This window comes from Camarhynchus parvulus, chromosome 3, assembly GCF_901933205.1.
Source record: "Camarhynchus parvulus chromosome 3, STF_HiC, whole genome shotgun sequence".
NCBI classification, from domain to species: domain Eukaryota; kingdom Metazoa; phylum Chordata; class Aves; order Passeriformes; family Thraupidae; genus Camarhynchus; species Camarhynchus parvulus.
Window position 1 is genome coordinate 80,138,808 of NC_044573.1, and position 26,514 is coordinate 80,165,321.

The following is a 26,514-nucleotide window of genomic DNA, read 5'->3' on the forward strand; positions in this document are numbered from 1 at the left end:
TTGACACAGCAACTGTAGCAGTTAAGGTAATTTTTCTTTATCTATTTTTAAACAAGAGATTATTTCCTTCTGGGATACACGAGGACAGTGTCTTCAAGACCTTGAAAAATTGAATGTTGGGTCTTATTAGTACTGTCAGGCAGCAAGATACTGATTTGAGAAATAGCTCATGAATGAGAATATTTTTTAAGCAATTCATTTGTTTTATATTTTAAAGGTTATTCTTAACAAAGAGAATGTGCAAACTCTGTCTTTCACAAAATGTATCAATACTAGAATAGGAGAGTGCTTTGCGATTGAAACCAGAATAATTGCTCTGGCAGACCATGAGGCTGTAGTAGAGACCTGGTCTCAGCTCAACTTTTATTGAATCCTGATTTTTTAGCTGGAAGGAGACCTCAAATCCAATACTGATTGCAGTCCAATAACCTTTGGACCCCCAAAGTCTCTTCAGGTCAGCATCACAGTGTATTACTGTAGTAAAATGAAAGAGCACAAAGAGGAAGTGTTCCCTCTTGCTGCTCTGCTTGGTTGTGTCTTCAGAGGGTGAGGAAATGAGCCCCTTTATTTTAAGCATAACTTGTTCAGATACATCATGATAAAAGCATGGACAAATTTGCTCTTTTGAAACACAATGCAAATTTTTATTTTATATTTCATCTCTGTTAAATATAAGGGAAAAAACCACCAATACCTGTACTGAACAAAAGGCAAACTATGTAAGGAGAGCCAATATGTTAAAAAGAAACTAGTTATTTTTCTGGACTAACATAATATCCCTTAAAGCAACCTAATCTCGAAATACTTGTTGCTCAGTTTGGTCTGAAACTTAGGAGTCTTTATAGTCTGTCCTCTGTAGGCTCAAAAATGGAGGCAACCGGAATTCCTAGGAATCCCAAAAATGTAGGTCAAGAGGTAGCATATGGAGTTAAAGATTCATTCTCAATTCTTGGTAATAATAATCATTATTAATCGGGATGATGAAATCATTGAAATATCTATTTCATACCATTTGTTTAACAAGGCAGTTTAGGAAGGCTGCCATCTGTTATTATGTACTACAGTGATTAGAGACAGGCAAAACTGAAGTCCTCCCTTTCAGCAGTCTGCAGATCATGAATATAAGTCATCAAAACATACTGAGGAAAAAAATCTGCAGTAATGGGAAGAAACTACTATATTCAAGTAAATAATTGTACAGCATCTCACCCCTGACTATCTAACCCCAAAGTATACAAAAGAATTTAATTTAAAAACTCTTCACTTATGACAGTGCCTTACAAAGTTGTGACAGTTATGGAGAGACATAACTACACTATATTGTTAAAAAAAAACCCTCCAAAACCAACAAAATAAGCAAACAAGTTAAAGACAGTTTCATTTCCAGCAAGCTACTCAGAAAGTTTTCCCCTCACCTATCTATCTAGACTGTTCTCTCTTAATTGAACCATGACATATATGAATGGGAGTAAGAGTGCATTTCTATTTTAAATTTCAGCCAAGGGAAGCTCTAGACCACAGTTCTGAGATCTTTTTCACCTACAACAGAGTGGGGATGCATGGTTAAGGCTCAGCCCAGTCCTCAGGAAGCCTTAGGGCTAGGAGTGAGGTCACACCCAGTAGGAATGGGGCTACAAAGGGGTCTTCAATCTCAAATTTCAATTTCTTACATGCTTTTTGTGTGTTTTTTTCCTCATCCCACAGAGTCAAGCTCAGCAAGTCCTTCCCAGGTCTGCACAATAAGGCTTCATCCCTCAGTGGTTCTGTGTCCCCTAGACACAGGAGTGCTAAAGGTTCTCAGCTCTATCACATCCTCTACAGAGTCCCAGCAGAGACAGAGCAGCAGGACTGAAGATCACTGGCCACAGTTTTTGTTTAGATAAAGTACTGCACAGTATCATTATGCTGGTGAACTACTGATTTTGCACTGGAGGTCTGTTTCTCCCATCATTCACACTGACTGCCATGGGAACTCCATTGCTGTCACTACATCACCCTTGTTCCATCAGGCACAGGAATCTAAACCTGACCCAACTGCACTGCCTGGTTCAAAGAAAGATTCAAACTATAGCTGATTTAGAGAATATTTCTGATGTATTTATCATCAGTGATTTAGATTTTCAGAGCACATGAACTTTGCATGAAAGTGGTTGTGGAACAATCTTTTAAATTTAAAATACCACTTCCCCTGAAATGCAGCCTTTTCTCATTTAAGACTAAATTTACACAAAATTCCTCATATGACAATGTTTTAGTACCATCCAGGAGACTTTGGTTCTGGAGTAAGACTACACTGTACCTAGGCACCAGCTTTTGGGGCAAACACAAAAAATTATAACAGGCTTATTGTGTTATTTTATACAGTCCTCAAAAATGAGAGTCACTGCAACTGTCAGTGCTCAGTTTGAATGGAGTCTCTACCTGTTTGGCAAGACCCTATTATTTTCCAAATACATTATTGGCCTGGCCATAGTCTCTTGATAATGAACTGCATAAAGCAAGGATTAATTCATTGTTAACTGCTTTATCTCAAACTATGCAGACATTGCAAATTCATCTGCATTTCAAAGCAGGGATTTGCTCAAAATGTTCAGATTGGCTTGAGAACACCTGCTTTTCAGATGCAGCAAATAAGGTACACACTGTTTCTGAAAGGCAAATTTCAATCTTATCATGAAATTCAGTATATCAGAAACAGAAGGATGGAAAAAGCAATAGTAAATAACATCAGTTTTGATATGTGTAAGCAGCATTCTAGAGATATTTTTTTTTACCTCTGTATTAATGCACAATTATATATTGGAGAGTAAGGTTTTTGCCAGGCCTGAAAGTCACTTCAGCAACAGGACAGAAGCATCAGCAGGAGGGGAGCAGCATGGGGTTTGCAATGCTCCCACATGACTGGTGCCTCATTGAGGAGCTGCCCAAAGAGCAGCTGCAGAGAAATGTGCTGCCCCTCAGCTCCTCATCTTCCTCACACATGAAGACAGCACATTAAAGGAAGAAGAAAAAAAAAAGCCAACAGTATTGCAAGCAGTGTCAGCAGAAATGTAGAAAACAGCTGAAAACCTTAAAGCGTTCTACATGGTATGCATAGGAAGCACAGAGGGGAGGAGTGCCAGGGCATCTGGGAATGATCTGGCTGAATTTTTAAAAGCCTGGAAGTAACCATCAGGAAATGTCTGACTCTAAAATGTAGAATGACACAATGGGTATTGCATTTTTCAAGAATCCAGAAAACTTAAATTCTGTCTTTTATTTGACTGAACATTAATATATAAATGTAATTGAGTTTTATATCTTAACTGTGGGAAAAATAGATTTTTTTAAATTACATGCTGTTTCATTTAATTTGTATTTGTGTATTGGGAGGGGAACGTGATGGCTCAACACCAAGAGATGATTGTATCTCTGACACAATCTCTGATCTCATAATATCTCTGATTGTATCTATCTCTGATATTCTGTCTGTCTTTCTGAAATACTGCTTAACTTCTGCAGTTAACCCTGATGTGCTTTATTTTACCCCTTTCTGAAGCAGGGATATTTATCTCAAGAAGATAAACGAAGCTAACCATTTATGTTTAACAAATTCTTGGACAGAAGGTATTACATGTATATACACTCCCCTGAGTAGAGACTGAACACCATTTTTAATAGAGCCAATGTTATGACAGTCACTGCCAAGTAAAAGAAGCTGCCCACAATGCAGCTGGGAAGCCACACCAATGCTCATAGATGCAATGACATAATCCTTTGCAATAACTTAACTGAATTGAAAATAGATGTCTCCAAAAGCTTTCTTGCTTGCATATGTGAAAAATATTAAGTATTTGACTGTACTAACTTAATACTGTGCATGTAGAATCACAACACTTTTGAGGGAAACTTACCTTTGAACTGATTATTCAAATCTAAGATGGCTCAAGAGACATTTCAGTTTAGGCGTGGTTGGAAAATTGAAAGAAATCTTAAAAATATATATGATTTAAAAATAAATTATTTAAAAACCAAATTTTCCTGGCAATCAGGAAAATTTCCCTCATAGGGAAGTTCTCTTGGGTCTCGCCCATTTGTTCCTCAAACTTTCACTTGGGTCACAAATTGGTGAGATTATTGCATCACCAGGAGAAAAACTGTGGATGTAGATGAGATTTCTGCCATCAAAACTGGGGCCACAGGCACCTGAGTTACAAGGTCAGCCATAGGTCAGGTGTTTTTCTGCACAGCCCTCTGCAAGAGCCTTTCTCTTCGCATATGAGACTGAGAGAATGAGCTGACCATTTCTCATTGTTTCCCATAATTTACCTCAATCAAAGGTCCAAATTTTAATGTAGTGATTCAAAAACTGTATTTCCATATGCAATTCCACAGTAACTTTGACTTTCTTAATTTGAGCGCACGATAGCAGACAAATATGAAAAGAAATATGTCTTCACTGAGGAGGTATATTTGTTTTCTAAGGGGACAAGGGGTTTGTTTGTTACTTTTTTCTTTAATCACATCAGTCAATTTTAGACAATTTTCTGAGGTCCCTATCAAAAGATATTATTCCATGATTCTGTTTTTCGATTAATAATGGCTAGAACTAGAGTTCTCAAAAATATTTTCTGCCTTATGAGGGCAAAATTAAATTAAAAAAAAAAGACAAAATAAGCAACCAAAAGGACAGTTAGAATAACTTTTTATTAATTTTTTTCCTAAATTATATGTAGGAAACAATTCAGGGTTGGTGAATAAAATCCAATGAGACTAAACTTTTCTAAAAGTTTCACAAGTTTGAAGTTTAGTGTTCAGCATTGTTTTAAAAGGAAATCCATTCAAATTCCATTTTTCAACACAAATTTCTTTTTCTTTTGTCTTAATATCTTCTGAAACTGGAAGATATTTTTACTGGGATGAGGTAGATTGCCTATCACATGAAGATTTCCCATTCAGTTTGAAGGCTTCTCTGAAAGGCAGACAGCTGTTCAAGCAGGCATTGCTGCTAAAAAAGGAGTTACTGGGTGAGACTGTATTGACTGAGGCAAGCAGGTCAGACTACATAATTATAATGACACATAATGACACATTTGGCCTTAAAAATCTATCTCTACCTGCATAAATAATGCATCAAGCATTATACATGATACATAATAATTATATGATTAATTGTGTCTGATTTTCTTTACATATGCTAGCCTATAGTTACTAAAGTTACTCCTTCATAAAGACATGATGTTTGGAAAATTGAGGATATCAAGAAAAATGGGAGTCAATGTGTTGCACATTCATGAGGTGAATGATAATTTTCTCACTGTTCTTCTCTTTTACAGTTGTTTTTATCCTTTTTTTTTCACCCCCAGCTGATGAAAAGTAGAGATCAGGATCAACTAATAGAATTGTTTTCATGTAAAAGTTCTCATTTCTTTTCCTCTATTCCAGTCTTTCTCCAAGTTCTGAAAGGGACTCAGTGTTTATCCACCAATGTAATTACCCATGTCCTCAAAAGAGTTCAGAGCTCATTTAATCATGAAACACAAGAGTTAGACTTTCAAAAATGTTCTCTATGAAAATCGTATCTTTATAGACACGTCTGTACTTTGAGTCCAGCAAAGGTAAAAGGATTATGAAGACAGGAATTAAAAACATAGATGTAATGCCACTAAAAAGAAATAAGGATTTTTGAAGGTAGGGGACGAAGAAAGTTCTGCAGGAAAACAACCCCATTACCAGACTGAAACACAGAAACTGTGTTGTTGAAGTATGAAATGCACAAGAGCACTCTGCAAAGCCTTGCAGAGACTGCTGTGAGCATGAAGACTTGTTTGAGGCTCATTTTTCTGGGAAAAAAAAAAAAGAGCAGCGCTTCAGAGGCATTCTCCAGATTCTTCTGATATGTCAAAGCCAGGTTTGGCATTACTATTACAAGTAAAAAAAGTAAGTAACAGAGAAAGGCCGGTCGACTCATGCAGTCAGAAGTAGAAATCAATGGTCTTAATTAAAGATATTGACAAAATTTAGGTAGATTTCAGTAGGAAGGAATGATGTCAGTGATCAGAATATTTCAATATGTGTTGCAACAGAAATAACCCCTTGTGAAAGATATTTTAATAGAAAATATCTGAAACCAAATAGAAACACTAGCATGAAGGACCTCTTGGAAAAATGCTGAGGGGAAAAAGGGTCTACTATAAGTTTTTTCTAGATATCAGCCCACATCACAAAATCTGTTTCTGCTAGAAAAGCATAGAATTGCCACTCTCAGGAGAGAAAATAAAGAACCCTACAAACCAACACAAGCGAACCAAATTAAAACAAAATAAAAACCCATGAAAAAATTAAAGGAAAGAAGGAACAAACCATACTGCCAGGAGGTATTAAGAGTTAAAGACAGAATCTTTAAACCTGTCAAGCAGGTGCTTGATGTACCAGAAGGGTGTTATATGACATCTGGCATGTGGCTTTCCAATACAAGGAGAGTGCAATCTTGCTCCAGAGATATCATGAAAAGATTTGTCATTTATTTCAGTGGTGTCTAGTAAAAATCAAGGTCCAGATCTCCCCCATTCCACCTATGCAATTTAAGCACCAATCTCTAGTTAATGGCACAGAAACCAAAAGCTTCTCTGTGACATTACCTAACCCTAGAGACTTTTGAAACTTGTTGGAATCTTCCTGATCAACATGAAGATTCCCAAGGTTCCTCAACTTGTGTCCCTACACGTTTTCAGGAGCACCTGGCTGGGGATTTGGCACTGATTCCTACTTTAGGGCCACTGTGATGAAAAGTTCAGGTGGAGAAATCCCTGAGGCTGCAGCTTTGTATAGTTTTTTTGTGTAATTTGGTGGTGCAGATGGCTGAGGAAGTTCCTCTCCCATCTGTCATTCTTACCCCAGCACTGCAATTTGTTTTCAGTTGCTCTCCTGCAACTGTCTGTGGGCTTTACTGTAAGTGGGACTTTTACAATGACCTCTCTTTGGGAAAAAAAAAATTAAAAAATAAGTCCTTCAGTATAGCTTACTCTTGCAGTCTGGTTTACAGCTTTGCTCCACATGGAATTACATTAGAAAATTGGAGCAGGGAAAAGTCTGTGATGCTAAAGAAGAAACACAGTGGCAAGAGGGAGGCAAACATGGTCAACAGGTTTTGCCATGGGAGGGGGTCACAGCACAGGTGCCCTGAGGGACACAGCTCATCAGCTGTACCCTCAGCATGCCAAATTCCTGCTGTCAGTGCTGCGGGTGTTTCAACCCCAACCCACGTTTTGTGCAATAGTCTTGAGGACTGATTTTGCAGCAAACAGGTGTCTATGTCTTTGTGGGGTTTAGGCCTAACATGATGGAACTTAAGGCATATATTTTGTAAAATACCAGAATAAACAGGTGCAGGGTCATGTCCAACTCGTTGAACTGAAAGTTTAGTTGCTTCTGTTTTTTAATAATGTCTGTGCAGTGTGAAAGGGGAGCAACAATGAAACTGTAGCCCAACTCTGCTGGAACTGCAAATTTGATGGTGGATTTTTTTTTTTTAAAGCCCTGAGTTTTACCTCTGCCAATCATCATAAAGCAAATGCTGCTTTCTGAGCTATTATGTCCTTGCAGAACTACTTTTATGGTAAAGTTCAAGTCAACACTAAGAGCAAGTGTTGGTTTTAGTTTTCTTCATAGTGTCTTGTGTGAGGTTATGTGGTGGACTAGTGCTGAACGCAGGGTCAATAATACAGAGGTGGTTCTGTTATTGCTGAGCAGGGCTTACACAGAGCCAAGGTCTTTTCTACTTTTTGTACTGCCATGATGGTGAGGAGGCTGGGGGTGCCTGGGATGTTGGAAGGAGCTGGGACAGATGACCCAAACTGACCAAAAGGATATTTCATACTAGATGACATCATGCTCAGTATATAAAGTGAGGGGAGGAAGGAGAAAGGGGGGATGTGTGTAGTGACGGCATTTGTCTTCCCAAGTCACTGCTATAGATGATGAGGCCCTGCTCACCTAGAGAGGGCTGAACATCTGCCTGCCCCATAGGAAGCAGTGAACTGATTTGTTTTGCTTATATATGTGGCTTTTGCTTTTCCTATTTAACTGTCTTTATCTCAACACATGAGTTCACTAACTTTTACTTTTGCAATTCTTTCCCCAATCCTACTGGTGGAGGAGTGAGCGGGCAGTTGTGCGGTACTTGGCTACTGGCTGGACTTAAACCATGACAGAGCAAAATCACTATTTTTTCTATATCTGGAATATGAAAAGGAATGATATTTTAAAAAATAGGATCATTAATGTAGTTCTGCCCTTATTATGACAGCTAAAGATCTTAACAGCAGTAAAATATAAGACCACATGTGAGGCTATCCATGCTGAAAACTCAAAAATTTGCTTATCCTTTTGGGGCACAAGAATGAATAGAAAGTGGGAAAGAGGAGCTGCAATGGCAATGCCTGAAGTCACGTTCTCTGGTGAGTAACACTGTGCTAAACACGGGCTATAAATGCCTTGAAGCAGACTGATTTGAATGTTTCCATGTACTGCTGCCTTCCAGGTGGATACTTTCTGGCACAAAAAGTAGGTTAGAATGAAAGCAGATTTGAGGACCATGGCCTTTATGTTGAGTTGCACAGTTAAATGTGCCAAACTGTACTTTCACACAAGTATTTTCAGGTCCAAGTTTGGTTCGCTTCAAATGGAGATGGACTTGCAATTGGCATGAAAGATGCTGGCATAAGGCAGTAAGTGATAGCCAGAAATGGAATCAGGAGTTTTCTATTCAGCAGAGCGAGCAACACTCCATGGAAGAGAAGTCCACCTTGAGGACCAGAGCCAGTGTTGTCTATCTCTGACAATTATCTCCTGTGCTTCCTCGGGGTGAGCCATACAAACATCTCTGAATGGCATCTTGCTTGGTTTTGGTTTTTTTTTTTTTTTTCCTGTGTGTTTACCTAAGATATATGATGTGGGATGAGACCAGAGAAAGAGAGAAACAACCCCACTTCTGAAATAATTGAAAATCCCCAAAGCTCTTCAGGATATTGGGTGATGTTATCCGAGTGTGTTTGTCTGAGGGTAGTTGTTTTTTCTGTGAGGAAGCAGGGAAGTTAATTAGACTTTACTGAAGTAACAATGAGGATTTAAATCTCCTTACTTAGTTATTCATGAGCAAATAGGCTAAAGATGGTTCAACCTGATCTCACTGGGGCAACTCACACATGCACCTGGTAGCTTTTACTTCAGCAGATTCTTACCAGTTTTTCAGTTAAGGTTTTCATAATTCTTTCAGAGCATGCTACTCATCTGGAAAATCTAAATGTTTATTTACATGTACATATATGTACTTAGAAAATAATTAATTGGCTGATGGAACTACTGTATGTATTTTTATTCTGTGAACATATGACAATATTTTAGTTTTAGTTATTTCAGATTGACATCACATATTACAACACAGCCAAAGGTAACAGAAAGTACTGCACAGTATTTTATTATTTTCTGTCACTTCCTCCTTACAGAGCAGAACCTGATCCTAGCCTGGGAAGGAGCTCAAGGGTGACCTGCACAACATTTCCCACAGGATAAAAACCTGAGTCATGATGTGAAGGTGGCAGAAAACATCCCTACATCACAGAGGTACATTAAGAAAAGTCACCTTTCATTAATTTCAAGGTAGGGTGCTAACTAATAAAGTCCTGCTTCATATATTCAGGGTCTAGAAGACAAACTGCCATGCAATCTACAAATTACACCTGTTTTGGCTGACACAAACAAACATAATCTGCTGGCTGCTGGTTTGGAGGGGCTCTTTACTGATGTTCATGCTAGTTACTGGCCAGTCAGAAATTTTTCAGGGAAATATTTTTGTGTCAGAAAAGTGCTGATGCACCGAGGTGGCTCCTCTTACAGGGAAACGCTGAGGTAGACAGAAGTTTCCATGAGAAGGGATGCTCAGATGCACTCTGCTGTCTTATCAAAGTCAAACATTAAGAGAGAGGGAGAAATTTTGTCACTTCACCCTCTCTCACCCTCAGGCCACAAGCTGACACTTTGCAATCCCGTGTGTCTGCCCTGGCCTCTGGGGACACAGCAAGGTCCCAGGACAGAGGGGCTCTACCTCCTCCATGGGTCTGCAGGGTCCATTCCAGGGCTTTCCCCCCAGGGCTGAGCCCCCTCCTGCACCCCCACACATTGACCTTGCTGGGGAGCCCAGTGGTATCCATGCAAAAATGTCCTGAATGCGGCATAAGGAGGAGACCCATAACTTTTCCAAAATATTCATAGAACAGGGAAACAGATTCTTGTTCTGCTGTGACCACAGTTTATGGAACAGATTAGCCGTGGTGGTTCATACCAGACAACCCCTCCCAAGACATTCAGCCAGGCAGTAACACTTGGTACTGCCTTACATTTAATGAATGTTTTGCACAGGGTTCTTTAGGCAAGCTAGACTTTTAAAATTAGACTTTCAGTCCACACAGCAGATTGAATAATTCATTCTGCTACTACATAAATGGCAGTTTACTAATTTCAGTTCCTGAACTTGAGTGTCGTAAAGAACCTTCTGGACCATTTCTCAGCAGTCCCTCCCCACAGAGCTCTGTGGAGGCACAAATATTCCCTTCCCTGGCTCCAAGCATCACAGCCGTTTCTCATATATATATGTATTAATATAGACATACAGAGCACAGGCAGGGACACATCACTGCACAGAAACAGCTTGGCATACTGTATGAGGGTGGGGAGTTAAAGTAGCAAAGGGGTGGTATGAATATACAATTTGGGTCCTTTTAGGAACATTCCAAACTAACAGTTTCAGATGTAGAGCCTGGCTGTGATTTTTGTTTAGTTTTTTTTTTTTCCCCTACTATTGTCATAATTCTAGAAGCACATAAAAAAATTCTAAATTAAAGAAAAATAAAAATCAGAAAGGTGAATTTCGCTAAAATATAGTAACCTGATACTCTTCACTGACACCTCCTACATTCAAGTGATTTTTCTGCAGAACTTGTAGGACATGGGCTTTTTCACATTTCCTTCCCGCAAAGGACTCCTTCACTCTAAGATCTGCACTGCTGTGACATGGACTTGCAACTGGGTCACTGGTAAATCCTCTCTGCACTCAGGACCTCAAGGCAACATGTGATGCAAACTCAATAATTCATGAGCCCCAGATCTGACTTGACTGTGGCTTCTGGACCCTTAGCAAGAAGGTTAGATCTCCCAGGAGCCCCCAGGGTGAGCCCAGGCTGCAAGGAGTTTATAGTCTCACATTCATGGTCGGAAGCTTGTAAGATCAGCTCTTTCCATGGTCTTCATTCTGCTTCCAACATTTGGAATTCCTGGGTCAGTCTTCCAAAGTTTACAGTTCCAGGGTAAATCTGGCAGAAAGATTCCCCCTCATTGGGTATCACCTTCAAACTTTAAGACTAGCTGATCCTACCCTTTAGTAGCAGCAAAAATAGAAATGCAATCTGCAGAAAGGTTTCAGCAGCACGCATTCCCTCTGAACAAATAGTGTCTTTCTAAAAATTTAGATGTCAATTTGTCTTTTTTTCATATTATTTGAAATAAGCACATTGAAATTGCCTAATTGCAGATTCAGCTGACTGCTCTGCATGCCCAGTCACAAGCTGTGCAGGAGCAGCGAGGTTCTGGTGTGGAACCCCTGATCAGCTCCAAGGTGCACACACTGGTTCTGTTTCCAGGGCAAGTTCGTGGGATTCCTTTGGGACAAGAGGACACAACAAGCGCTGTTGGAGGTGCACTGAGCCTGCTCCAACCTCTGATGGGTCCAAAGTAGTGACCAAGCCTTTGGACAGCTTCAAACCATGTGTCCTGGTGATACTCAGCCTTCAGTGCAAATTAAAGCCCCTGGACCGCATGTGGTGCAGATGCAGGGGTTTCAGGGCTGTGATCCACTGGTCTGCTTTTACTGTGCTGAATTGCATACAAATAGAGATTCATTCTTGGAGTATTACAAATACAGATAAAATCTTAGAGTATGGAAATTCAGTCCGCACTGAAAATCTCCACGTTTGGCATATCTGATCAGTTGTAATCTGTCAGTCCTTCAAAGCTAATTCATAAAGCGTAACAGACAGTTCCACCTCTTGAAAAAATAGAAGTGATTTTTATAACCCATAGTGTAATTTATTTTTTTTCTGCATGTCAGATGAATAAAAATGGTCATATAATGATAGTGTTATCCCCTGAGATAAATCAGATCCAGATTCTCCCTAAATTCAGAAGAAAGGCTTTAAAAAAACTTTTGTCTTTTTTCTAAATTTCAATTACACTGCTCACCTATAATCTTGGGCAAAAGTACACATTTAGTAATAGAAAATATTCAGTGTCAAAATCCCTGTGTGGAGTGCCTGATTTCCTAAATTCATAAAAAACTGTATTGGCAACATTAATTTTGTTTATTACTTTTTGGGTAATCTTGTTTATTTGTGCCCTGTACTACTTACTATTTATTTATAGTCATTCCATTTTAAATGTTTTGTGATCCATTTAAGAAGTATAATGCATGTGACTCAAACTGAAGACTCTATACATTTGAAAGATTAAACTAAAGAAGTTGTAAAGAAGGGAAATGCAAGTACCAAGCCCCACAGCACTTCAGTGCCCACTCCAGTGCAGTGGCAGTGGCTGATAGATTTTCTAAGTACATGCCACATGGTACCAGCTTTCCTCCCTCCTTTCTGGGGGACATTGTTGGGCTGCTGCTCCCTCCCACTCATCCTCTAAGGTTTGCACTGAGTGTGGCAAGTCATTCTCAGATCAGTGGGATATGACAAAAAATGTTTAAGTGCTGCCTTAAGATATTTGGCAAGCAAATGAGCCTGGTTTGTGAATGAATGGGAAAAAAAAAAAACCAAAAACAAAAAACAAACTTGAAGGTAATTCATAATTTGCAAATTGTTTGTTTAAAGTCATCACTGCATATTTCTGAATAGCAAATATTTTTTAAAAGATTCAGAACTCTCAGAAGTTATTCATACAACCCAGAATTCATCCATATTACCAAGGAATGTTACTGCAACAGCTATTCTAGTCAGCTGAATCCGCTGTTACTGCAGTTTGTAGGCACGTACAGTGGTCCCTCCTTGGCAGTGAGGGAACAAGTGCAAACAAACATAACACGGACAAGGGCAGGTAATTTTAGTAATGTGATTTGGTCTCTGAACTCATAACACCTTGGAGTGATTTTCCATAGAAGCCAATGCAAAACATAAGATATCTATTTTGTCTGAGTTAAAACATGGGAATACAAAGACCTCAGCTATTATATTCCAGGGAAAGATGAGAACAGTTAGTCAGGAAAATTTAAACAGTATGATCTTGTGGACAAAACTAGTGTCATACCAGACTGCACTAACAGAAGCATGCATAGTCTATAAAACAGATTAAATCCTCTCAGTACTCTCTGCAGAACAGCTAAGGCTTCAACCAAGCAACAGTTCACTTTGACCACAGGACTGCAAGGAATAAAAAGTACCCATCACAGATGGAAGAAGCAGAAATTATGAGAGTTATGACCATTTTGCATGATATTCAACTATTGCCTGATATAAATGGGATTGGTTAATCTGAAAAAAAAAACTGTTAAGAATTTTTAAACGTGTAATGGGTTGCTATGAAAAGAAAAATAAAAATAAATTTCTTTGTGCCCTTGGCAAATACAATAAAAAGGATACAAGTTAAGAACAAACATTCAGGAAAGCTTTCTAGAAACAGTGCAGCATAAAAAGTGATAGTTGGGAAAGACTGAAGAATATGCACCCAGCAGCAGTTTGTAAAGCTGTATTGGGCACGTGAAGGCTGGGAGTGATGGGAGAATGACATCCTGCCTTGGGACAGGTGAATTGGCTAAATGGCTTCTCCATTGAGAACCACTTTGATTGTCTCTTTCCTTGATTCTTTTCCTTAAACCCACCATAACCAAAGTTTACTGACTCCCTCCCAAATGCACCAGCTGCAGCCCAAAGCATCGTCACCAGAAAGGTGCCGGCGTTAGCGCAGCCTCACTCACAACACAAGCCACAAGTGCTAGAGAATGAAAATCCTTAGGCACATGGGTAACAATTTCCAGGATATTCTCATCATGAGAACTGAAAAATGTGTTGTTTTAAGTTAGCTGATCTGTTAGCTTCTGTATCTCATAAACAAACAATGTTAAAAAAAAAATTCCCATTTTGCTCCCCTCTTTGGGAAAGGAGCCTTGAAACCTTCTCTTGATAATTCAGCTTCCAGGTAGTCTTTGACTCAGTGCAACTTTTGGCTTGAAAGCTCTGGGAAGAGCACCTGACTTCAAAACAAATGTATTGTCATTCAGCAACTAGGTGGAAGTTAAGCGTAGCTATGCATAATACACAGCACTGAAATCTTTGATCTTTTGTATTTCTGTTCACATTTACAGTTGTGGAAGTTATACATACAATTCCTTTCAGATGCTTACGAAACTGTTTCCTTCAGCCCTAAGGGATGTTATATTTTCCTAATGCAAATGTATTCATTTGTTGTCATATTTCTTGATTTGGAATTGCTTTCCACAGACTGTGGCTGAAAAATAACGAGCATGCACACTTTATTATTAAAATCTCCCATACCCACTACCATTAGCAATGGAAGTTAGTGTCAGGGTTTTCAGACCGACAGTAATGTGTGAATTCATAACAAGATGCAGTACAGTCAGATTTTAGCATCCTGTCAAACATGTAAGTAGAATTTAATGTATTCAAATCCATGTTTTACAGTGCTCAAGTTTACAAGCTTATTAGCATTGATGGTATGATTATATAAACCTTTTCAGCTATTTGTACTGTAAAATAGTGAGAAAAATTATTTGATAATTAATTACCTATTCTTTCAAAAAGCTCTCGATTTCTATTTCTCCCTCTCTCCCTAATTCTGTATGAGATTTATTTATTTTTTCTGTGCATTATTATTCTTCAGTTCCTATTATATTACTACTACTGCCACCAGTTACACTGAACAGCTGAACTTGAATACGAAATGACATATTTTTTTTCCCAAATCAGTAAGAGTGCAACTACAATTAAGTTTTCTTGAAGGAAAAATACAGTCTCTCCACCCCCTTTATCAGGTTCATGGCTATTCAGGGAGCAAATGTTGACAAGTTTGTTTCTTTTAAATGATGTGGGGTCTTTTTTTCTTTTTAATTATGTGTTGCTTCATGAAAATTGGAGCTTTTCCTGTAATTTGTGGAGCTTGTGGCATGTTTTTATTGCCTCAGATATGGATTACTATAATATGCTGCGCTGGTGCTTAGTGTAGGCACATTTGTGAATGGCATTCCTTGTTGAATAAGGCTCCTTTCTTATAATAGGAGTTTCCATGGGAAAAATGTGTTTTACCTCTGCTCCATAATATGCGCTGACATCAAGTTGATTTTTGGGTAGAGTTTAAGATGACAGTTGTATTCAGTCCTAGCCATGTGAAATAATTCCATCACTAGTATTGCCCCAATGTACCTGAAATTACATCCTTTAGTTTAAATGAGAAATGTTCTTCAGCAGGGTCCTGAAGGATGGAATATGTTTGTTTGTTTTTTTGTTTCCCCTGCATTCTGATAGAGCACTTTGTATGTGCTTCAGAAGCTTTTATACATGTTTGTGGGAAAACACAGTAAGGCCATCTTCTCTTTTGGGATACTTAAAACTGGTGAGTGATTAGTTCCAAGGTACTGGGGAATCACATGCCTAGAAAAGAGATAGCAAGAATCAAGTTTTGCAGGGTGACATTCATTACACTGGAGGGACTGGGAATAGGGCTGTCCCTGCTTCAGCCTGCTCAGATCAGACAAGGTTGGGGTTATGTCTCTGTATAAGATTAATACTCTGTGCTTGCAGTACCAGATTGATTGGTTTGATAAATATAGCAAAATCAATCAATCTCTCAATCTTTCTTCCTTACAGTTTAGATTTATTACACCTAAACTGGAATTAGAATAAATCCTTTTCTGTATTAATGAATGACTAAAACAGGCATACCTGGACATCCAAAACCTGGGGGATTTAAGACAGAAACTAATTTACAGAGGAATTACCAGGATCTTTTCCATTCCATGTCTTCCAACAGTAGTTATTTAATTATCTTTACAAAAACAGACATTCCTTTGCATTTGTATTTCCAATACTCACTGGAGAAATTAGATGTGAAAAAGACCTTATATTTCTCCTCATCTAGCCCCATGACAATGCAGAATAGCCCACACAGAATATTTATTACTGTATTGTCCAGTCTGGTTTTAAATGTCACAAGTGATGGAGTTGATCCTTTCCCTTGGGATATTATCACAAAGCCTAATAACATCTACTTTCAGGAAGTTTTATTCAGTGTTCAGTCTGAATTTTCCCTTACTCAGCACAATCCTGTCAAAAGCTGTAAAACCTTCTAACAAACAAAACAATCCTCCTACCTCTTTGTAAATGTGAGAAAAATCAGAAGAGGGTAATGAAAATGCTGATGTTTTCTACAAAAATATTTTCTTACTGGTGATTTAGAGGAGAAAATATGTGTGTGTATGAATACACATTTTTATCCCAACTATTGTGAAACCCAAGGGATTTTTGGCAACTGACTAAAGCTGGTCCAAATTTTAATGCATATATGTTCAGAACTCCACATAAAACAGGGACAGGGCTTCAAAATGCTCACTTGTGCAGAAGATGAAGACCACATCCCTTCAGATGCTTAGAATTTGGAAAAATAATTAGCAGTACATAGAAGGTTTCCTTTGCTTCAAGACTCATCTGGAAGTCTCTCATGCTGGCAATCCTTTGGTACACAACAGTTTCAGGTGGCTCCTTAGGTCACCACCAGAGACAGCATGTGAGAAAAGGAAGGCTTCTATTTAATCTTTGGTTAAATTAATTTTCTGCACCAGATTTACCTGATTTTTCCCTGCCTCAAGTTACTTCCTGGTTTGGTTTCAGTTTTCCTGTTTCTGTGATGAACCAGAAGAGAACTGTGCTCCCTTGGACAAGACTGAAACAGAAGTTGGTGGAAATGAGAACCGATCTGCTTTTATATAGGTTTTTTTTAATGACCCAGCCTTTGAGGATATATTTATTCCCAAACAGAATGATCTCAGCAAAATGGGAGGAATCTAGAAAATTTTTTAATGCTTGTTTACTATTCCCAGGATTTCCTTAAAATCTTTATTCCCCTTTAAAGTGAGATTGAAAGATTTGGTTTGAAGAAAATTTTTTGATATGCACATTTTACTGGATATGTGTGAGAAAAAGCAATATGTTCTATGGAAAACAGGAAGATACCTATTTACAAAATATATTTTCAGTCAAAGTACTTCACTCTTATATCTAACCCTCCAAAATTTTTATTTCTGCTTGTATATTCAGATGCTGCTGACTTATTTCTGGTACTGTTAGCTGTGAAGAGAAAGAAAAGATTGGGAGAATGGCTGGGGGGCACTTTTCATCCATTTATATTAATTTTATTTATTTCATTTTACTGGCAATTTAATTAATGCATTTTTGCTTTCTAAAACTTCCTGAAGAACGTCAGCTGAGCCTTACACAGGACTCAGGCTCTCATTTGACTGCACAAAGGTTCTAGACTGAGGATTGCCAATACTTCATTTTCCCAGCAAATCACATAAACACAACAATCCCTTTTATAGGAATATTTACAGTCAGTATTCATACCTGTAAACTGTCTTCAATGTGTATCCAACAGCAGAAGTTTACCTTCACTACTAGATTAACTGATAGGAAGAGGATGTGAAATTTCAGAAGTGCCAGCACAGGAAATCTAGTCTGAATTTTGACTGGAGTACTCTGTTCTCACAAAGAGGGTTAAGTGGAGAAGGAGTTGTTTGAAACGAAGCAAGATCAATCATCTTAGGGAGAGGATAGAAATGGCTTGCTGGATTTTTTGAGTCTATACAAAGATACTATCCCCCGGAATATGAAACCCCTGAAAGGTGATCTGAATCGTAAAAGTTTGTGCCTCTCATGTTCAAAGGAATGAAATGTTCTAATAAAAACTGGCACCTCCCAGGCATCACAACCAGCCATCCACAGGAGCAGCCCAGTGCCTCGTCTACAGCTGAAAAGCACAATCTTTCTTGCAGTGCCCATCTAAATACGTTGTTTGGACAGATTTGGGATTTTGTATTGAACACACTTTGAAAGCCCCATGACATGTGATAGCACTTAGCTCAGCAGCAAATTCTCACAGGAAACTTACATTACATATTTGACATCCCTAATGTAATTATCAGGCCAAAAAATATACAGGGGAGTAATGAAGCTTGACCACTCAAACATTGCATTGCCAGTGCACGGTGTTATTCCTGCCAGAGCCAAGGAGGGAGAGGAAATTCAGGGAGTGCCGAGCTGAATTTCAGGAGCAGATTCAGATTAATGGCAGATATGGTTGGCTAATAGTGAGCTGCAACCTCTGCCTGGCTGCTGGTCCATCTGAGGCTACAGCACGAGGGCTTCCAGCAGGGCTGATGGCAATTCCTACTGCTAATTTATGATTGACAGGGACTTTTTTTTTATGGCCACGCCTTCTGGGGGTTTTGTTTGGTTGGTTGGGGTTTTTTTGTGTGTAAAATCCAGGAAGCACAAGCGTGTGCTTTGAAAAATCGCTGCAAGCAGGCTAAACTGGAGAGAGGATGTACCTAATAATCACCAGCACTGACTGAAAGGAGAAAAAGGAAGAATATCAAAGTGGCTTTTAAATATGACTATCAGGAATGAAACTCTTCAGCTAAACCAGATAAAACCAGAAACAAAAGGGAACTGGAGTTACACTAGCAGCAGCTTAATAGCTGCAATTATCAACTGGGCTCCCAGTTGGAATTACCACCCATCAGAGCCCGAGGTGAAAAATGTCAGGGGAATGGAGTGAAAGGCCTGCCTGAAAATGCAAAACCGCAGAGCATTCACTTGCTAAAAGACTTGGATGAGCTACTCGTTCTGGTCTTTGTGCTCTTTTAAATACAGCCATCTAGTTGTCTTGGAGACAAGCACGTGGGAAAAAAAAAGCCACTCAATATTCCTATCCCTGACTATAATCCCCTGTTATGGATCAGCTAAGTAATAGTCTAAATACAAAATGTATAAAATATTAACCTGACAAACTGCTCTGCTTAAGTCAATGGCATATGGATAGAAGATGTGGGTAACAAGAGGTTTATTAAAATGCTCCGGTTCAGCTGCAGCAGGAGTGACAGAATAAAAGCATGACTTGTAAAACAGAAGGGGTAGGGAGATATTAATACTGAAGCGCAGATGAGCAAATTTTCCTGGAAAAATCAGAGAAGCCAACAGCAAATGAGGTTGATTAAAATTACTATAATTGTGGTGACAAGTTGCACACCACTCGAACACCCTACTGTACATAGTTCCAGATGCTAATTTGGGCTCTAATTTGCCCGTCCTTGAAGACAGTGATAAAACTCTCCTTGACTTCAAAGAGGAACAGAAGCAGACTCTTCAATTCATAGGAAAGAAACAAATGTCTGGCTTTAACACCTAAAATCAGCAGCCCTAAAATATATCTTGAAGGCATCCCTAGATTATATTGATGATAACTTCGTATTGATTGCTTATAAGTTCTTTAAATAAATTGGAAAACTTGAGTTACTTCTTATTTGCACATGGCAAGTTTGAATCTGTGTAACTAAATACCACCAAGCATTTGTATAACACTTTCCAGTAACATTCAGGAGTAGGACCTATATTTTCACAGGCAGTGACTCTGGAACCTCATCTCTAGCCCAGAACTCTGCTTCAGATATGCAAAAGGAAGTTACTCTCACACACAGCTCTCACCTTAAGGAAAACAGTCCTAATAGGTTTCAAAGCAAAGAACTTAGAAGTCATCCAGAACCATTAATCACTTGAAAATTCTTGGCAAATGCATTTGTTTTACCAATTTACACCAATGATGTCAAGCTGTGTCTATGTTAATATACTTCTATTTAATTCTGAGAGAGTCACTGTACGTTTCCCATCCGTAAGTGGAGGTACCTCAACCTCTCTGGAGAGACCACTTTTCAAACACACCTGGATAACTGAAATGCTTTGCCCCTAGCTCTTTGTATTAGAATTTTTGTTACCATCAAATACCAGGATACTTTTCTTCTTTATATCTTCATCTCACAGAAATTGTGTGCATTGCCCCAGCCTTTTAAATAGTGTGCTTAAACCTACTGTTCATAGTCTGCGAACTATGAAAGCTATCTTACAAAAACCAAACAATTAAGCTAAGCATTTGCTAGTGTTATAGATGGATAATGAGATGATTTGCTCTCGCAATTAAAAGATAACTATTGTATGAATATTAAGAAAAGCTTTATTGATGTATAGTTATGTTATTGTAGTTTAGATGTCCTCTGTTCTCCCCATAGTTCCCTTTCTCCCCTCTGTACTGTTGTCTAGGACAGGTAGAGAGAAGGCTGCACATGCATCCCTTACCTGGCCCAGTTGGGAATGGAAAAGCTTGGGGGTGCTTAGGGGGTGTGGCACGGCAACACCTGACCTCCAATCAAGTTACAAGAAAGCAGTCTCCACCGATAAATGGCAAAGATGAGCTGATTGACAGACTTTGGGAGGGGCCAGGACTGGCTGATGCAACCCCCAAGGGTATAAAAGACTGAGCATCCATCTTGAAGATGAACTGGTTGTGCGGTATTTGTGGGGGTAGTTCTTGGTGCTGCCGATTTTTCCTTATGTAGTCCTTTTGTTGTATTTTTGTTAACCTTTAATAAACCTTTTTAAATTTTCAAAGTGAGCAGTTGTTTCTCACACTAGGATATTTTGCTATCATCTGCCATCAAGAATCATTACACTAGTTACAAAAGTTTGTGCTGTCAAAGCTATGCTGAAGTGGAAGAAAGGAAACTGCAGTTAGGTTACTGTTTCTGGATGGCATTTGTGCCTCATCCCTTCACTACACACAGTGCGAACTTCTCTGAGATGCCATGGCGTAACAGGCTGTGTTTATCTCAGTTTAGGTCTACTGAAATTAATGGAGATGCAGAGTTCTGATATTTTCGTTTGGTTCTCCATAAGCAATCTTAATAATGTAGAAAGACCAGTAAAATCCTGCCTTCAGCAAGGCCTGTGAAATTTGAAGGCCATGAAAATATGCATACAATGACTGCCATTTCAAAAAGAGCCTGACTGCTAATGAAAAATAGTCCTGAATGCATTTCAAGGGATATTCAAGCTTGTGGTTAGGTTGAGGCCAGATGTTGATGCAGAGGAAAGGGAAGTTGGGGAAATTTAGGAAAAATAGGTACATGAACCCTTGGGATATTGGGTTACCAGCCAGCTGGGAGACACCTGGAGAGCAGCTATTTAAATGCGTTTGAAGTAAGGGTCTCTTGTAGAGGGATTGGCCAGAGGGTCTGGAGAGCAGAGACCCTTCTGCTCCTTCCAGTGCCTCCTGCCGCCCTCAGCCTGCAAGGAGGCACTTCCAGCCCCCAGAGCTCCCGGGAAAGCGCCGGGCAGCCCGGGGGAGGGAGGGAGGGAGGGAGGGATGGAGGGAGCTGTGCTGGCAGGGGGAGAGCTGGTGCATCGCCACCTCCTGCCTGCCCGGGGCTGGGGAAGGGCAGGGCTGTGCCACTGGGGCCCTGACATAGAGCGCTGGCAGGACTGAAAGAGCAAAGGTGTTTTCATCGACAAAAAACCACTCTTAAATTCTTTAAAAATTGGTTTTTGTCCATTAGCTTTATTTTCCTCGTTTTTATATTATCTTTACATTAGCAAGAAATTGCTTTGTGATAAATTGGTGATTAGTTGGCATTTATTTCTGTAATTACTTCAAATGTAATTTCATTCACCTATATCCAAAAGACTGCTGACAACTTTTATAGATTTCTTTTTTTTCAAGGTCAGAAAATGCATCTGCATACATACATAAATACATAGAGAAATAGATAAAATTTGGTTAATTTCTACTTGTACTATTTATATATAGATGTATAATTAAATCATTCTAATCTCCACTTGCCTGAATTGCAATCTTGCTTAAGAATATAATCTTTCATTAAATATGTATGATATAGATTATATATAACATTTTATGCATTATAGCTCTCTCCTTTTTCAGATTTGCATAGAAAACATTCAGAATTGAAAGCTAGTACATTTTAAGGGCTATAAAAGTGAGAGTACAAATTTAAAAATCTGTATTATTTACAGAATCCACCCAGATTCTGTGACCTTAAACCAATTCAGTATTTAAGTAGAATTTATTTTATCTCTACCACTGATAGCCATGAAGCATAGGAAAGCCAGTTGCTTTTTGGGGACTGCCTCTCCAGGGAACTCATTTTGATCACAGGTTTTTCCCGCCTGAGTTCTCCCCCTGTGAAATGGGGATAACCATTTTCTCTCTGCCTGTCATTAAATGCTCTGAGGAAATGTGCATTCAAGGATATTTGGATATTAGAACAAGGAATCTGTATGAACATTTCAGAGGGAGGTAAACATAACAATCCAGATCTGAAGTGCATTAATTGATTACTTTCTGCTTTGCTTTATAGTTTTACCTTTTTGTGTGTCTGCTTCTTGCCTTTGTCTGTAATTTTGCTGAAGGGGTATGTTTCTAATTAACGAGAAACTGAGTTTTCTGATTGTGGCTTAGCATTTGAAGCCTAGCTGATGCACTTACTATTCTCAGAAATACAGTACTTTTTTTCCTGGGAAAAATCTAATTCAGGGTTTAAATAGCCAGTTCATATAGACTTTATTTTAGCTGAACGCATCTTGGTCACTTTTTTATGCAAATGTCTTGGCATGTGCCAAGCAAAGCACCCCAAATACCAGATGACACAGTGGGGTGGAGAACTCTTCAATTGCTTCAGCTCCAGCTTGTGGAGGAGGATGTTCAGATACCCACTCTCTCTTCTCCCTTCCTTGCTGTTACTTACCTTTCTCAAAGACATTCAAAGGTAGCGAGACATAAGGTTGCTCTGCTAAAAGGGCTTTTGTTTTTGGAAGGCTCTGCAGTTTCTTTAGGTGAATATAACAATTTCTTTAAATGCCTTCCATAACCTGAACATTTAGCACACCACTGAGCAGTGCACAACACCATGTCTGAATCATTCTTCTTCCTTCAAGACCTACCTGCCCCTTCACAAACTTCCTTGCCTTACACTCCAAATATATTTTCTGTCACAAACCTATGTCTCTGTCCCAAAAAGGGCCTCCATAGGTGGAGTCTCCAAGCTTGGCAAAGGATGTTTATGGCATTTTGGAGATAGCACCATATTTTGATAATAAGTGGAAAAATTAAAAATTATTTTTAATCCTTTTTTTTTTTCCTGATGGACATTTTGTGTAGGTAATAGAAACTGTGAAGCATTTAATTCTCTACAGGAAGTACTTTAAAAAAATTCTCTAGCTGATCATATCTGCTTTCCGTAACCCTTCCTGATGTACACTAAAGGAAGATGTAGCTCTTTTGTAAAGTGATCCAGTTTTCAAAAAGAGCACTCTGATATTAGTGCATTTTAACACTGCTTAATGGGTTTATAATTCTATTCAGCATTTTAACTGGAAGGCAGGAATAGGAAGTAGGTGGGAAAATATGCCCATGTAGCCCTCCCTCTTATTGATCATCCTGCACCAAACACCAGAAAGATGAGCAGAGGGGAGGGGGATCTGGTGTCAGTGGATAGGTAGGAAACACCAGAATATTAGTGATCATTTAAAACTCACATTTTGAAACCAAAACAGCTGTGAATCCTCTGAAAAGACTGAATATTTTAACACACATATTCTGCTCATAAAAATACTCTCTCTTGCCAGTGCTGTAATTTTATCTACATTAACAAAAACATTATGAATACAAGTTAAACTAGCTATTGCAATAAATGAAAATGGCAATTCCATTTACTTAATTGGCAGGCATCCAATATCTTTTTATTCTTAGAATGAAACAGCTGGGATCCTGAAAAGTAACAACTACTCTGTAATAGCTGCTACATGATATCATCGCTTTCATAGGAAGAAGACAGAGGTTCACCTGGCAGAGAAGAGATGGCTAAAATACATATAATTAAAATATGAAATAAAAATCAATAAAATCTTTTGTCCATCTTACTCTTTGGGGAATAATCTTCTGGGTAACAGAGTCATTACTTTGAGTATTTGCTTCAAGACACATTCTGTCACTGTTAGCCCTGATGGAAACTGTCTATTCCAGAGATAACCTCACAGGTAGAGTTTGGGGTCTTTAACCCTTTCACTTTTCATACTGGCTCATTATTCATTACAAAAAAAAAAAATAGCCTTACTGATCAAAGAAATTATTTGATGGGTAGACTATTATCCAAATTAGTGAGGAGTGCATTAGAATTTGTTCATATTGGTTAATCCTTTTGCTTGCTCAGCTCCCCACGTTTCATGGCCCTGCTTCTGGGATAGTTAGAACCATTTTAGCAAGATGCCAAAGAGGAATGAATACCAAATGTTATATAATTAAAGATTCAAGTGTACAGATAAATGTAATGCATTTTCATTTTCTTCTTGATATCCCATCCCTCCTCAAATACTTTAAGAAGGAAATATTAACAGATTACAGAGGAGGCCTGAAGCATAGACTAAAAAAAATCCTGGAACATTTTTCTCCAAAGATTTGTGGCATTTTGGACAGCTGTTGAAATATTTACCATGGCCTTTTCCATTCTCATCACATCTATTTCATAATTTGGAAGAGAGACTGTGCATTTGGGGGGCTCTGCCCTAACAAGGGTCTGGCCAAAGCATTTGTGCATCCCCATAAGTAACATCATTGATAGCATTAGGTAATGTCATAATGCTTTCTAAATACCCAGCCAGAGCCAGTGCTGCACCACCACCTGATAATACATTTCTGATGATGTCAGACTAGATTTGACTGTTCTCTGGAAATGTTTATTACTCACCCCAGCATACTTTTGACCCACCTTCAGAACCCCAGGTGCATGTGCATTAATAATATAATGAGAAGTGATATTTTAAATAAATTCATAACTTCTAAGACCAAAGGGATTGTAAAGTTATAAGGTTATATTTCCTATGCATTGAAAGTTATAATGGTTTTCCCACAAAAATGGGAAACTGAATTTTCATACTTTATGTTTTTCATGCCACATCTCCAAAGCCAGGTTAGTGCATATATATATATATATATATATATATATATACACACACACACATATACACATATATACATATATACATAATATCCAGTTTTGGCATCTACAGTTGGACAGCAAAACATATCAAATATTGACTTCTTCAGTATTTACCAAAAGTTGCAGCCAAGCAGATCACTGTTTGCAGAGCAAAGAAGATGGTGCAGAGGACCCTGCGTCTGTCCCAGATACATTTTGGGATGATTTCTTTGAACCAGCTCTAATCAGGTTGAATGAAAACTTCATGGTTCTCACAATGTGGGGTGTACTTCTCCAACATATCTCCTAAGTTTGTTTATTTCATGTAAAAAAGGAGACCATTTTTGTGCTTTCTCTCAGAATATGCCAAAGCACAGTAAGTGCAGGTGGTTTGCTTCAGAGATGCACTCTGGAAGTGAAGGAGAGCAAATGATTAAAGTGATGAGCTTTAGGATCAGTAGTGAGCAGCTTGAGCTTGTAACAGACTTTGAAAATAGGGGAAAAAGGAACAGGTTGCCAGATTATTTAATGTCAGAGTCTTTTTTTCAGGTTTGCATTAATAGAATTGGGTTGAATTTTAGATTTTAAGGACTGACAGTCATTTAGGTACGATCTCAAAATCGTATGGAATGAAATAATCGGAAAAAAGTGAATTACTGTACTGCTGGTGAATTTTTTTTTTTTAATGTTAGACTCTCTGTTTTTCAGTCATACGACAGATTCCAACAACAAAACTGAGCAGGGTGGTATCCATAATCAATATTCAACTAGTGGTTTTAAGTCCTGTACATCTGAGTGAGAGCATCCAGCGAAAATTTTTAAAGAGAAGAACTGCTTCATGGAAATGTCTCAGAACATGGACAAGCAATTATGTTAACCTTTGCCAAAGTCAACGAAATGAACGGAACATCTTCCAAAACCAGAAACCCACACAAATAGCAGCAAAGCTAGTTGCTTCAATGGGAAAAGTATAAGTTTAACTGCAAATTACTTAAACCAGAGGGTCCTGGACTCCCTGACAATTTGTGCATTTTCTGATAAGGTGAAAGAAATAGTGTGTCAGATCTACTTTGCTGACAGAAATTGCATTAAACTACCTTTAGTGCTACAAGTAAAATGTTACATGCCTCCCTCCTCTAGAGTTTGGACACAGAATTGAGTTAAGGATGTAAAAGAGGTTGTCAGACATTGGATGATAACCATAACTGCTTATAAATGTCTCTATCAGTTTTGGTCTGTTTTATTTGTGATGTAATGGGCCTTAATCTAAACTTCAGAGAAAGAGGTTAAATTACATTAATGTGCATTTGGCCAGTCTAGGAGCAGAGACAGAGAAATTCACTGCAGTGTGATTTGTGGTCAGAGGAGCTTCTTTA